Source organism: Pinus tabuliformis, chromosome 2_1 (assembly GCF_031772625.1).
Source record: "Pinus tabuliformis cultivar Carrire ecotype Pingquan chromosome 2_1, CPIR1, whole genome shotgun sequence".
Taxonomy (NCBI): domain Eukaryota; kingdom Viridiplantae; phylum Streptophyta; class Pinopsida; order Pinales; family Pinaceae; genus Pinus; species Pinus tabuliformis.
In genome coordinates, this window is record NC_142299.1 from 938,692,682 (window position 1) to 938,708,925 (window position 16,244).

The 16,244-nt window shown below is 32.8% G+C and overlaps 1 pseudogene; it reads left to right on the forward strand.

Annotated features, from left to right (window-relative positions):
• Positions 1-4,621: 4,621 nt before the first annotated feature.
• LOC149203725 (uncharacterized) overlaps positions 4,622-16,244 on the forward strand; it is an 86,978-nt pseudogene continuing 75,355 nt past the window's right edge.

Consider the following 16,244-nt stretch of genomic DNA (forward strand, 5'->3'; position numbering starts at 1 on the left):
GATGATGCTCATATCACTGATACCTTTTTCAAAATCTTGAAATTTGCTTCCACCACCCCTCTTGTTGGACCTGACAAGTAGTCAAATTCTACCTAGCTAGGGAAAACAATGTTACTATACAACTTGAAAGAAACGTTTGGCATGTCGAATGCATGTTTCTTAGAAATATTGAGGTAATTGACCACGGTCAATTCCTTTATCTTTTGATAAATCTTGTCACACAATAAACATTAAAAATGGCCAATTTTATGAACACAAATATTGACATTGTACATCTATATTTCCCACCAATTGTAGGTTATTGAAATATAAGTTTATTTGAGTGATAATGTCTTTCCTAGTAGCTACGAAGAGGCAAAGCAATTTTTGAAAATGTTGGATACTAAGTACATATCATATCATGCATGTATGAATGATTGTATTCTATATGGAGGAGAATATGCAGACAAAGATATATGTCTGAAATGTGGCATGAGAGGTACCATAAAAAATAAAAGGGTAAATTAGATGGTCCCACTCATAAGATAATGAGGCACATGCCTATAATACCAAGGATTCAAAGGATCCTTCATTGCAAAGAATTAGATATGTTTCAAGGATTGCATGCCTCACACATAAGTGAGTTAGGAGTTATCCAAATCCCAACAAGTTCAATATCGATGAATCATATAGTGGATACATGGCCCGAAAAATTCATGGATGAAGTATGAATTCTACAAATTAGCATAGACATGGATGGCATCAATCCATATTCCCCCCAAAACACCAACTATTCTGTTTGGCTTGTAGTAGTGATCAATAATAATATTCCCCCATGGTTGTCGATTAATATTGAACATCTTATGTTGGATCTCATAGTATATAGTAGAAGACAAGTGAAGAACATGCATGTCTACTTACAATCATTGATAGATGAATTGAAGGAATTATGGGAAGGGATCCATGTATATGATGTATCAATATCTATCACTATAGGGAGGAGTTTTATGTTGTATCACATATGTGCTTACACCACACATGATTATCCGAGATTAGGAGTTTTCTCTCCTAAATCACATTTTTATTTACTTGTTTCTATACGTAATAATATTGCTTCACATATTGATTTAATTCGTTGCAATTTTTCTGATCTTCATGATTGCTAATGTGCCCTATATACAATAATTTCACAAGTATTATAACAAAAGAATATCATGGATGTAAATTTTGTGGACCTTCTTTGAAGGCTAGGTGGTCCTAACACCTATGAAATATAGTGTATGACACTCCATGGTATTCTTCCCAGAAGAACACTCTTATAGAAGAGAAAAATCCCATTTTAATGGTAAATTAGAGAGAACCCAAGGGCCTTCAATAATGACACTATTTGAATGGCTTAGAGCATATCAGAGAGCGAAGTAGAAGGACATTACAAAAATGTTGGATTCAAATGGGGAGCCTATGTTTGATGATCCAAAATCCTTCGAAACCTATGTTGAGAAATTTCCCATTAGGATGAAAAGGAAATTTATCTTTTATGAGATTATTGGGAGCATCTTAGAATTCCCGCTTACTAGATCCCATGCATATACTGAAAAATGTTTCATCTTCTTTATGGAGGAACATATCATCAAAATAAAGTGACACGTTGGCTATTATGAGAGATCTTACTTATTAAAAAACTAAAAAGAAGCATTGGCTAAGACAAGAAAGTAGAGGAGAGGCTAGTCCCTCTTGGGATGAAGACAAAAGATAAGTGGAGCTTCTCCAAATGAATTGAAAAGGGCACTTGATAAAGAGTAAGTGACTTATCATTTCTAAATTTATACATAGTAATTATTCTCATTGAACTTCATAATGTATATTTTGATCTCATATGTACTATACATGTCAGTTTGATTTCATCGGTGAATTCAGAAATTGAAGCCATCAACAAATTCATTCTCTATAATTTGGAAGAAAAATAGTTGCGGGTCGCATTATATGAATGAAAGAGGAAAAATGGGACAATGATAAGAAAAATTTTAGATGATTGAAAGTTGAAAGTATTTCTTATCCTGATCATTTAAAATAAAATATGCCAACGATATGCCTCAACAGTTGGGTTGTTGACGAAGTTAGAGAGAAATATAGTGCATCTAGTTGTTACCCGTATGATGAAGAGGATGCACTAAACGTAGGGATTGGGTGCAACAACTTGGTAATAATATATTTTTGTACATTTTTAACTACATAATGGACCTTTGAATTGTAACATCTATATTCAATATTTTAATTATGTTCGGGTAATTAAACACATGACACTATGATTTTTTCACTTTTTTATAGGTTCATTTGTTCCCATTTATGTGGGGATAGTGGTCAAAGGATGAGGTAAGCCTACCAAAATAAGGAGGTCATGATAGTGACCTTTAAATTATTGAGAGCCAACCCCCAACCAAAATACTCATGCATGTGACAAAATGAGGTACTGAAATGCCCTCTTACATGTCCATGTAAAAGAACAAGTGGAAAATATATTCAAAGAGGAACTTTGCTACAACATAAGAACTAATAGGGTTGGACATGGAAAGGGAACCTACTAAAACATAAGAACTAGTGGTGTTGGACATGAAAAGGGACCCTCCTTCAACATAAGAAATAGAAAGGGATGAAGAAGAGAGGGAATTTGTTGAAACATAGGAACCAGCGAGGGTGGATGTGGAAAATTACATGCTTCAACACAAGAACCAATAGGTCTAGATATAGAGAGGGACCTTGAGGAAACATAGAAACTAGTAGGGCTATATGTGGACAAGGACTCTCCTTCAAAAAAATAACAAAAAAAGAAAATAATGTGGAAGAGGAGTAGATAAAGCGTAATTAAGCTGCAAAAAGAGAGGAAGAAACAAAAAATAGGGGACAACCATAGAAACTCAAAACCCTAGTGCCAATGTGTGAATACAGAATAAAATTCATAGGACCAAGAAGAAATAGAAATTTAGAGGTACACAATTATAAAATAATTCTATTTGTTAATTATTAGATGGAATGAAATGTTAGAGAAAATTAATAAGGACCTTCATCATTGAGTTGAAATCTTAGAAGACAGATTGAGGGTTTACCAATTGTATTAAGGATTGGACTACTTTTCTTAGGTAATGTTGGAGTAGAGGGTAACCAAAGGAAAAGTTTTGCAAACGTTTGGAATTTTAGCTAAGTATGGGAGGACCACATAGGATATCATGCACTACAAATAATGATAAACACCACATGCAACAAATTGGTAAGTAGGGATACTACGTAGATGTCTGATAGTGATAGGAAGGACCACGATAGAAGCAACAAAAGGAATCTTCCAATAAATTAGTTATAGCATGTCTAACTATTGTTAGATCCTTCTGAAAAAGCTAGTTGTGATATTTGTTTTTTATGCGTAGATCCATGCCATTAGTAGAAAGTTGTTTAGGAGATTTTAGCTAGTAAAGTCGTAATATAGGAGTAGTTATTGTTGTTATGATAGGTTGTAACTTGTTGTAGAATTTTTTATGACTGTTGAGAAGTTGTTAAGATATTCTAATGGAATGGATGATTTGTAATTGAAATTGTAAGAGAGGACAGGAGATTGACGAGAAAGAGAGGATGCATGTATGAGAAATATCTCATTTCTAGAGAGTCGAACATGAAGATCTTGGTATGATGAATAAAATTCGAATTGTCTAGTTTCTCTGAAATAATATTATTTGGGTCTATTTCTATATAATGGAATCCTAATGAATAATTTTTAAATGTATATCTCTAATTTATGGTGTAACGTGTATTCATATGAAGCTCTTTGACATAGTATTTATGCATTGCATGAGACATGCATACTTTTACTATGTAATTGGTTATATTTGCACTGTATTTTGAATCTCAGTGATCAAAGGAAATAGTTTAAGCTAGGTCACCTCTATCTCCCCTTTTCTTTCTGAACCCTGAAAGTTTCTTACAATCCCATCATGATGCCCCATGTGAGCCCTCAATTTCTCTTCGGTGTTGAATATGATGGTATTTGAGGGTTTTTTTTTTATCTAATTCCTAAACCCTAGGTTACCCCTTCACACACTAACAAATGGTTCCATTAATGGGACCTTGAGGTTTGTGTCAGGTGGGTGTGGAGACCATCAAAAAAGGAGAAAGAGAAACAATTTAGAAAAAGTAGTACACGTTTGCAATAGAGGAATCAAAGAATAAACACATCAATTTGGAGAAGTGTCTGTAGAGGTATCTTTATACTAACTTTCATGAAATTTTATTCACTGAGTTTCCTATTAAATTTTGACAGTGGTTACAAAGACAGGAAGAGAAACGAGGAAGTTGTAATCTTCTAAAGCTACAAGTGTGGATGGTAGATCATGTCAAGAGGGTAAATATTTTCAGGAACAAGGTATCTAGGGTTGTTTATTTATGTTTATACAACATTGTAGGGGGATACATTGTTGAATTTGATGTGGAAGATACTCAATCCAATAGTGCAATTGAAAGAGAATTTTTCCACTGACCACATGGATGATATTTGAAGTCATTACTTATATGGATCACTATTTTTCTTTGCGACAAATGTGTGATGTTGCTGGAATTTAACGAAATGAGTGAGTAAACTTTTGTGCAATGAACGGAGATGGGGGGCATACTAGAGTATGATATAATTCAAGGAAAGGAAAAGGGATGGAGTAAGGTGTTATGTAACTAGATCACAAAATATAAGAAAACATAAATCAATAACTTAAAAATAAGCCTCTTTGAGGGAGAAACCTCCTTTTACATCATATAAATTAATAATTATTGGTTGATACAAATGACAAGACCTCCTTGGTATATAGAGGAGTCTAAAGGGTCCTAATATAATCAATCCTTACATGACAATAATTATGTAATTTCACCATAATAACAATAATGGGCTTCTATGAGGAACAACCATAATATGGGGAAAAATGATAATAATATGGGGGCTACACTACTATTATAGGGACCTAACATGCCCCTTTCCTTCAAAAAAGTGTTGTCCTAAACACTTGAGTAGTATTGGTTTCTTATTTACAAAATACTCATCCTCCCATGTGGAATATTCAGTAGGTAAGTTCTTCCACATAACAAGCTACTCTGGAATTGATCGATTCCATAGTTGTTGGGTTCTTGTTCCTGTGACTACTTCAGGCTCCAATATGATTTTTCCTTCCTTGTGAAGTTCTAGAAATATTGTTTGAAGTGGAATCTTGTCACCTATAACCTTATTTAAGCTTGAAACATGGAAGATGGGTGTACTTAGCAAGATGCAGGTAACTCCAATTTGTATGCCATAATACCAATACTTTGCCACACCTTGTAAGGACCATAGTACTTGGGTGATAATTTGTTATCCTTCTTAGCTGGCTTGAGAGAAATTTTATTATATGGTTGTAGCTCTAAAAATATCCAATCACCTACGTCAAAACTTATTTCACTATAATGTTGATGTGATTGTTGTTTCATTCGATTCTATTCTAGAGTCTGGTTATCCTTTAAGAGTTGGAGAACTTGTTTTTGAAGCTTGATTGATATTCTACTACTTCAACCTCATAATTTTCTCTTAAATATGATGTGATGAACAATGAATGATATCCATAAAGTGCCATAAATGGGTTCATTTTTGCTGTGGTATGGAAGGAAGTGTTATTCCACCATTTTTCCAGAGCTAACCACTTGACCCATTTTGTTTGTTTACAAAGCAATGAAGATATCATTCCAAACATTTATTTACTATCTCAGTTTTCCTATTAGATTAAGGATGGAAAAATGAGATTTGAGCTGATTGAGTACCAAGACAAGAAATTAATTATATCAAAAAATTCCAGTGAAAATGGGATATTTGTCACTTACAATAATCTTTGCATTTCCATGTGGATTTTGAATTGTTTCCATAAATGTAGTAGTGAATGTACTAGCTTTGAAAGGATTTGATAGTGTACAAAATTTTTCATACTTGGTAATTCTATCAACTACCACCATGATGACACTCTTTCCTTCAGACTTGGGTAAAATTGTGGTAAAATATATTGAGACCTCCCAACGCTGACTCGGAATGGATAACGATTGTAACAGATGTGGGGTTTTAATCGTAGCAACTTTATTTTGTTGAAAAACCAGATATTATGTCACAAAATTATGAATATTATGTTTAAGGTTGTCGCAAAAAAATCCTGCTTGAACCTGTGTTAAGTTTTGAAAAATCCTCAGTGCCTTCCTAAAGGAGAGGTGTACAATTCCAAAAGAATATTTTTATTGAGTTGGGAGTTCTTACATAGATGTAGGCGATCTTTGTACCATAATGAATCAAATTTCCAGATAAATGCATTATATGTACTAGGATCTTGATACAACTATTGAATGAGTGTCCACACCTCTTCGTTGTTCTTCCATTCATATGTCTCTTCAGTTTTCCAATCCATTTAGATAATAGAAATGACACAGAGAAATGCTTCCACATCCTCATCCCTTCTTGAGAGTGCATCTGCAATAAAAATGTTATTCCTATTTTTGTAGATGATTTCAAATTCATAACCCAACATCTCTGTGACTCTTTTTTGCTACTATTATAGAGATAATGATTGTTCCAAAAAGTATTTAATACTACCATGATCTGTTTTTTAGCTTGAAGTGTCTTCCCAGTAGGTAAGAGTGACATTTATTTAGGGCATGTAGTATTTCCAAAATTTCTTTCTCATAAATAGGTTTTTGTAAATAATTTCCCTTCATTGGACGACTTTCAAAAGAAATGGGTCTTCCTTCTTTCATTGAAAAAACACCAGTTCCATTTCTTCACTCATCAAATTCCACAATAAAGGATTTTTTGAAGTCTTATGTAGCTAAGACCAGAGATTGGTACATTTCCTCTTTAATAAGTTCAAATGCCTTAGTTGCTTCTGGATTCCAAAAAAATGTATCATTCTTTAGTAATGTTGTTAGAGGTGCTGCCATTTTCACATAATTCTTAACAAAATTACAATAATTCTCGGTCAACCCCACAAATCCTCAAGTATTCTTTAGGGTTGTGGGGAATTTCCATTCCTTGTTGTCTTTAATTTTGTTAGATTAAATATGACCCAAATATTCCACCTATTGTATCCCAAAGAAACATTTGGAGGGTTTTGCATACAATTGTTTCTCCTCCAATAGTTTAAGCACCCTCTCGACATGTTGGACATGATATTTCCAAGATTTGTTGTAAATTAGTATATCATGAAAAAATACTAAAACAAATTTTCTAAGAAAGGGTTTGAAAGTGGAATTCATCAAACATTGAAATGTAGAAGGTGCATTAGTAAGGCTAAAAGGTATGACGAAAAATTCATAATGTCCTTCATGAGTTTTGAATGTTGTTTTGGGAATGTCGTAAGTCCTTTACCTTCATTCTAATTTGATGATATCTGAAATGAAGATCCAACTTGGTGAAGTAAATTGCTCCATGTAATTCATTCAACAATTCATCAATGAATGAGAAATTTATCTTTAATAATGAGCTTATTGAGCTCTTTATAATATAGACACATACACCACGATCCATCCTTCTTGTGCACAAAATACTACTAGATAAGATAAATAACTTTGGCTAGGTTGAATTATACCTCCTAGAATTTCGTCAACCATACGTTCAATTTGATTCCTTTGGGCATAGGGATGTCTCTAAGGTCTGATGTTTGAAAGAACACTTTCTAGAATTAAGTGAATAACATGATCATGATCATGAATAAGTGGGAGACCTTTGGAAGTCTCAAATACCTTCGAATGATTTCCCAAGGCTCTTTGGAGATCTAGAGAATTGGATGACTTTTATCTTTGAACGTTGAGTGGGCATAATTGTACAATTACGCTTCATTGTCCTCTCCTCAAAAGCTTTGTCATGCCATTAGAGCTGATTATATACCCAAGTTTTAATGTTATACCTATTAATTCATTTTATTTTCCTTCCCAAAAAAAAATTCAAGAAAATATCTTAAAAACTAAAATCTATCATCCCCAAAGATTATAACCATTGGAATCCTAATACAACATCAACACCAACCATTGAAATGGAAATCATTTGAACATTCAATATATATGCCCCCATGGTTAGTCGTATATTATGGCTCTTCCCTGAAAAATTTATAATTCATCCATTTGGAACCATCACTTGACACTATAATGTTGGATATAGATATTAATTTAATTCCTCAGCTATCTTACAATGAATAAAATTATGGGTACTACCTGAATCAATCAATACTATTACCTTTTTCTTCTTGATTTATCCATCTATCTTTAAAGTATGAGAAGTGGTAATTCCCTCCAATGCATTACAATGTATTATAATATACATTTCTTCTTTCTCTTGGGTTGGTTCTTGGTGTATATCCTCTTATTATGATGTTTCTTGTTCCTTTTCTTCCTCCTCTTCACAATCTATGTAAAATAATTTCTTCTCGGAACACATATGACCTTTAGTGTATTTTCTATCACAATTGTAACAAAGCCCTTTTGATAGTTTTTCAATGAGTTGTTGTGGTGTTAACCTTGTAGGTTGTGGGAGGCTAGGTTCAACACTTCCATCTTTATAGTTGTGAGTGGTAGACCTCCTTATTTACATAATTTTGCTTTCAACTTTTCTTGCCACCCACAATGCATTTTCCAATGAGTTAGGTTCCCAAAGGAGAACCTCATGTTGGATGTTATCCTTTAAAGTCACTATGAATCTATAAAGCATATACTCCTCTAGAATATCATTTAACTTGACATTTAATCTTTTGAAGTCCTTAATGTGATCTACCATTGAACCCTTTCGTTTGAGATTTATCGATTGGATAAAGAAGGTACTGCTCATTGTATCCTCATAAAGTGCTTTAAATTCATGCATAAAAATTTTCCAATAGACAATTGATTTAAGAGAACAAATCCATTGAGACCACAAAAAATGATTGAGTTATAAATATAAAGATGAAATGCATACCTTTTTTGTGTGGGGCACATCATGTAGATCAAAGAATTTGTCCATCTGTAGTATCCATGTTACCAGATCACTATCATAAAAATTCCTCATATAAATATTTGGAATATAGTTGATCTTCAGCCATGAGTTAGATTCTCTAAAATCATGATTCACATTCCTTTTCTTCTGATCATGAGTTTCATGGACTACATTGTCACCATTAGGAAGCCCTTCCTGCAACAACTTTTTCAAACCTTCTTTCAAACATTACATGTCTACTTTTAAACCTTCCATGTCCCCGTTTAAACCATCCATGTCCCATTTTTTTTTTCTTCTAAATCATCCATATTAAGATTCATAACTCCCAATTCAATTTTGGTTTCTCTTTGCGAGAACAATTTTTTCCCACAATTTTGATATATCATGTTGCATTTATTCTTCTTCATGCATCATAATCGAGCTTTTTTATGGCTTAATAGGTGTATAATTTTTTTTTTTTGGAGGGATATTGGAACCAATTAATGATATCTATGCTTCACTATTCGATTTGAATAACTTCAGACTAGTTTTTCAAATAAAAGTTATGGAAATTTAAAAATACACACCTTTTAGAACTTGATTTTGAGCTTGTTTGATAATGTTGAACTTAAATCTATTGTATCTCTGTGATTTCAACTCTCAAAACTATGAAATTTTGTCATGTGGTAGCTCTTTGTGTCTTATTTCCAACCTCACTAGTTAGATCAATATTGGTTTCATCAAGATAAATTTATGCCATTTTCCCAAGATGATGTGATTATAGACTAGTTTAGTAAAGTGAACTTGTATGGGATATCACATGTCACCATTTTAACCTTTAGCCTTAAAAATGATAAACACGTAACTAAATTTCATGCAATTTTAGTCACATTTTATGAAATTCAAATTTGATGCATGAAGAGAAAGTTATTACAATTTTCCTTAGAAAACCTATTTGGGACAAAATTCTAGAGCATGAAAAAACCTAAATTCCATGGAACATATCTCCAAAATATTAGCGATCCAATATCAAGAATTTCTACATGATGTTCATCAAGACTTGTGCACCATGTGGTATAAATTTAAGCTTATAATTCTTTGTAAAAGAAATTTAGATAAAATTCCAAGATGACATGTTTGAAGAAGAAAAACTTGAGGATCTAGAGCTCTCATACCAAAGTTTATGTAACCAGATCACAAAAAAAATATAGATCAATAGCTTGAAAATAAGCCTCTTCGAGGGATAAACCTCCTTTTACATCACATAAATGAACAATTCTTGGAAGATACAAATAAAAATACCTCCTTGGTATATATTGGAGTCTAAAGGGTCTTAATATAATCTGGCGCTACATGACAATAATAATGTAAGGGCACAATAATAACAACAGTGGGCTTCTATGGGGCACAAAAATAATATGGGGCACAAAAATAACAATATGGGGCTACGTTAGTATTATAGGGACCTAACATAAGGCATGAAGAAGATTTAGTCAGTTCGATGTAATACATTTCCAAGATGGTAGAGACATTGTGTGCATAGACATACAAGAGGCATGCGATGACAAGCATCAATGGCATACTAGGAAATTAAAGTAGCTATTTGCATTGATGCAATAAATAGTCTTGCATTGAAGCCTATTATTGACTAAAGACCTGAGACGAAATTTGTTGCATAGAATCAGAGGAGGAATAATAGTGGAGATTTGGATTGTTAGGAGTATAGAGAAGGAATGGAAGTAGAAAGTGGTGCAGAGAAGAGAGTGTTGGCGAAATTTTATTAGAGAGACCTAGGGCTTTTCCATAGGGTGCCAACAAAAGATTTTGTCATAATATAACATAAAACTGACATATTCGATCCTCCATAAAGGAAGAAAGTATCAACCAAGGCATGCCAATACTTTAGAAGTTGTTGGGGGATTTTAAAATAAAATTTAATAGAATTAACATGTAAATATTCCATCATTCATCCATAACATAGAAAATGATTTCATATATTGTGCAACATTCAAAGAATTAAAGATAAAATTTAAGTGGAGTCGTTCACACGCACAACACAAGATATTCTGACCTATAACAAATCTATTTATTATATTATATGAGAGTGAAACATCACATTAAAATCCCCAACATGTACTCAGAAAGAATATATATGCCATTACATTGGATATTAACATATAAATATAATTAAAAAAAATGGAAATTGCAAGGTGAGACTAAATCTTGGCATAATTTTGGCCCTTTTACATTTATATACCTTTCTCACCTTTATCCCGTGCTTCCTTTATAACTTCGGACTTTCAATATAGTATATCTTATCTCTTTGAATAGCTTAATAGATTCAACTTTCATCCTTTTGACAAAACCAAATCCACCTCATGCCCGCTTAATTCACACTTGCTCGATACATTTGAAGGCTCCATCTATCTCTATTGGTGATCACTTTTCCCTTTTTTATACTTTATTTTGAAAAAAATTATCAACTTAGAATGGCTTATTTTTGGATTCTACTTCCCCCATTTTTTTCCATTAGTTTCTGGCCAAAATTTACCAATTCAAAAATGAAGGGCCCAACAGACCCTGACCATACACTAAAATGAAAATACCTTCTAGCGGATGTTATAACAAAGGATTTTATTGTTATAAAATTGGAAAAAATTGCAAAAGAAAAACCTCTGCTACAACATATGTTCGGGGTAGTGGATGTTTTATCAGGGCCGATAATGAAACCTCATCACAACTAAAAAGATATGGGTAGTCAGAGGTTTTAGTCGATGTTTTCTTAGCGTCGCACTTACTGAATAAATCACATTGGTGTGCTACCAATATAAAAGAACTTCTACAGTAAATTTAAATAAAATCACCAGAACTGGAGATAAATGTTTGGAACATTGGTTCATTAACTTTATAAAAGCACCAGTGCATTAATAAATAAAAAAACAATGGCTCGTACAATCTATGATATCGTGCACTAGGGTGTTGAATGCATAAACCTTCGATGCCTGAAAAGTATACTTCTCCGATGCTTATGTCTTCTAAGAACACTCTAGTGCCTAAAATGTATATTGCCCCAGTACGTGAAAAGTATACCACCCCAATGCTTATGTCTTCTAAAAATAATCGAGGCATTGGTTTTATGAAATAACAAGTGCTTTAATGATAAAAATGCACCAGGTCGTACAATCTATGATACCATGCAACAGGGAGTTAAATGCAAAAAACACCAATTCTTGAAAAGTATAATTCCCTAATTGTTATGTGTTTTCAAAAGCCCCGGTGTTGTGATTTTCAGAGAAGGCACTAGGACGGGAAAAAAATCTTGCAGTACCAATGATTTTATGTAATTTAGCACACTGATGTGTTAATGGTAACAATGCACCAATGCGTTAATGGTCAGTAACACTTGTGCATGAAATGTATATCTTCCTAGTGCGTATTGATTTTACACACACACACCAGGATTTTGAATGTATGAATGCACCATTATACCAATTTTTACTATTATAAATATTGTTGTTGAAAAACTCGTATTCGAAGCTGTGGTGCACATTAATATACCTAGTCCCAGTAGCCATTTTCTCTTTCTTAGAAACATCAACCTATAACAATGCAATTATTGTGAATTTTTAAATCCATTATTCAAAGAAAAATTGACATATATCTTATAACAGTATTCCTCTAAATTATTTTTCATTAGTGCATTTGGATATGACGTTTCAATTAATTTGTTAGATCATCAGATTTCACATATCTTCATTATACTATTTAATCATCCATATATTTAATCAGTAGTGTAACATTTCATAACAACTTTGGACAATGCAATAGAATACATCAAAATGTATTTTATTATATATGAATAAGAGGCTCTTTTTCATACAAAATGGGATAGTTATCGGTAACCGCTTGTCTTTAATTTTGGACACTAGGTCCATTGCACCAAAAAAAATATCTAATTTTCACAGATAAGTATTTCAAAAAATATAATAGCCTGCATTGATATCTGAATAGATCATCATTCTTTGTTGTAACTGATGTTAGTTCTCGAGCTACTTCCATGGCTTGGGTTATTTGAACAATTGTTTTGTTGATTGCATCGATTGTTTTCATTTTCTTCAAGTTCCATCTACAAATATAAAAACAAAGTGTAATGACTGTATATACATTAGTGAGAATAATGAAAAATGAAATAAATAATAAACATCAATATAAATTGAAAAATAATGTACGATAACAATAAATGAGTCTTTAACTATAGACATTCTTTCAAAACCAAATCTCATGCCTTCGTTCAACAACTCTTCTGTTGGTGTAGTTCCATACTTTGTTTCCTACAAGTTTTATACCACATAATCAGCCCATAATAAATCATAGATTTAATATTTTTTTTTGTTTTATTAATTATAAACTCAAAGAAGTAAAACAACATAGATACTTACAAATTTCACAATTAATTTTTGATATGCCAACATATCCTCACAACCCATATTTAACCCAATGTCAATCAATTCTTTTGATGCATCTTGTTTCTATGTTAGCACCTATTTGAAGACATTCAAGAACTAGTACAAAATGACAGATTAGTGACTACACAACTAAAAAATCTAGTCACCGCAATTATTTTAAGTTAACTACTACTAAATTTAAGAAATTTTAAGTGACCGAGCTAAAAATGACTAAATTAAATGACTAATTTAGTCTAGGGATAAAATATACAACTAGATAATAAGTGACCCAACTAAAAAAAATAAACCTAAATGACTAATTTAGTCCAAGACTAAAATATATGACTAGATAATAAGTGACAAAATTGAAAATGATTAAGATAAAAGACTATTATAGTCCAAGAATAAAAATATGACCAACTAAAAAGTACAACAAGTATACGAATTAGTTATTTATGCTAGTAATTTATAATTGGGTCACTCCAGAAATGGAAAATTGAAATTTTGATCCTAAAGTGTTACATTTCACTAATTTTAAACATTGCAAATGGGTTTATAGACCCTTAAATCCATCTATAGTGTCAAAATTTAGAGACAAAGGGGTCTTTGAATCCATCTAGAGTGTTAAAACCTAGGGACCACTTTAAGGGGGTCTCTAAATCAATTTGCAATGTTAAAATTTAGTAGATGGATTCAACGCCCCCCTTAAAGGGGTTTATGATTCCATCTATAGTGCTAAAATTATAACAATTTTATACAATATACAATATAAGTTTACAATATATAATAGTTTTATACACCCTTTGGAAGGAGGAAGAAGAAAAGAGTTTTAAACTACTATAGAAGTGTTTTAAGGGTTAATAATAATTTATTCCTCACATCTTAGAGAGACTACACAGTATTTGTTGTGTGGTTTTTGTGGTGTTGTTACATACCATGGTTGATTATTGCACTAAATTCATAGAGACAATGATTTTATTAATTTCAATTTAAACTATGTTGATTTAAACTTGGTTAATTAATATAAATCTAGATTAATATAAAGCCAGATACATGCATTACAAAAATATGCACAAATTCTAATAATGCATTCACATTCTTAGAATGTGCACACATTATTATTAAAAAACCATACATACTAACAATTCTTGTGGCTCTTTATGTATAATAACATGCCATGGCTCCCATATCCAAGTTGAAATCTAAATATCCCTTAAAGAGTATCTATGTGGTTGTTTGAGGGTTACTTCATGTTTGAGGTACCTAGAGTGAGATGAGAACTACAATGTTTCACACAATTTGAGGTACCTAGCCTAGTTTTATTTAGGACATGGAAGTTAAGTGCAACACATGTGATACAAGTGGTTGGTGGTCATGCTTAACTAGTAAGGTCACATTGAAGATGCTTGGTGAGCATGTTTCTTGAGTGGTATTGGACACTCAAGTGCAATAAAAATTCTAGCCCCATGACAAATGGTATTAAATCCATGTTTGAATGAAAAATTGTGGAATTTTTCTTCACTATCCACACCCATTTCATTGGAGAAGCTAATAGGGTTGTATTGATGAGGATGTTAACAATTCAAGTTGGGAATAATGTGAGGAACTTCGTTGAAGTGCCACTAGAAACATTATCCTATATAATATGCTAAGAAAACATGAAAAAGGGTGCATGACTAGTTTATATGTTTCATAGCCGTCATAAGCATCTCACAATTATGATCCCTAAGACATTTAGGATGATTCACTAGCTTGGTGTGGAATACAAGGATGAAGGATGTGTAGCCTAACAAGGATGGATGATCAATGAAGTGTTGCAACACAAATTCACCATTAAAGGATAACACAATCTGGAAATGTGTTTGATGGTGTGTTAGCCATGGAAAGGAAACATCATTGATGAATGTATTGAAGGTAGGTGGGAGCATGTTTCCACTAGGTACATGACCTTTAGAGAATTACAACAAGTTGGCATAGATTGAGACAACGTAGTCTTATACTACGTGGTTAGTTATTGGAGTGTTGGCTTGAGGGAGACAGTGAAAGTTTGTTTATGTGTGGGTGGTGATGACAAAACATCGCCTATAATGAAACAAGAACTACAATATTTTCTATAGTTCAATGTGCCTAACTTGGGTTTTGTTAGGACAAGAGGTTAATGGACATCCACAACTAGTAATGTCACATCAATTCCATAACAACTAGGATTATTTAGTGGTATTAGATGCTTAGTTGGATTGAAAAGTTTACACTAGTGACAAATGGTATCAACACCATGTTTAAATGAAAAAATTACAAAGTGTATCTTCACCATCAATGCCTTTACATTAGATAAGACAATGGAGCCATGTTGATGAAGATGCCAACAATCAATGTGGGGGAAGAATGCTAGGATCTTATTTGAGGGGCCATTAGAAATGTAAAAATGGATGTCATGTCAGGTAAACATGACTAAGAGTGGACAATGAGTTTATATTTTTGGTATACTTTGTGAGTGACTTAGGTTGTTTCATGAGACAATTAGGATGGTGTACTAGTTTGGTGTGGACTAGGAGATCCCCTTAACAAGGGTTGATCATTGACAAAGCATTGTAACACAAGCTTAGGGGAGGATGATGTAAATTGGCAATGTGTTGAATAATGTGTTAGCCATGGAAAGGAAACATCATTGATGAGTGAAATGTAAGTGGAATCTTGTTTCCATTAGGTACATGATCGTTGAGGACTACAATGGGTTGGCCTTGATGGAGACAACACAATTCTATATTGGGTGGTTAGTTTTTCAAGAGTGCTTGGCTTAAAGGAGGTGGTAGAATGTTTCCTATGGTTGGGTGGTGATG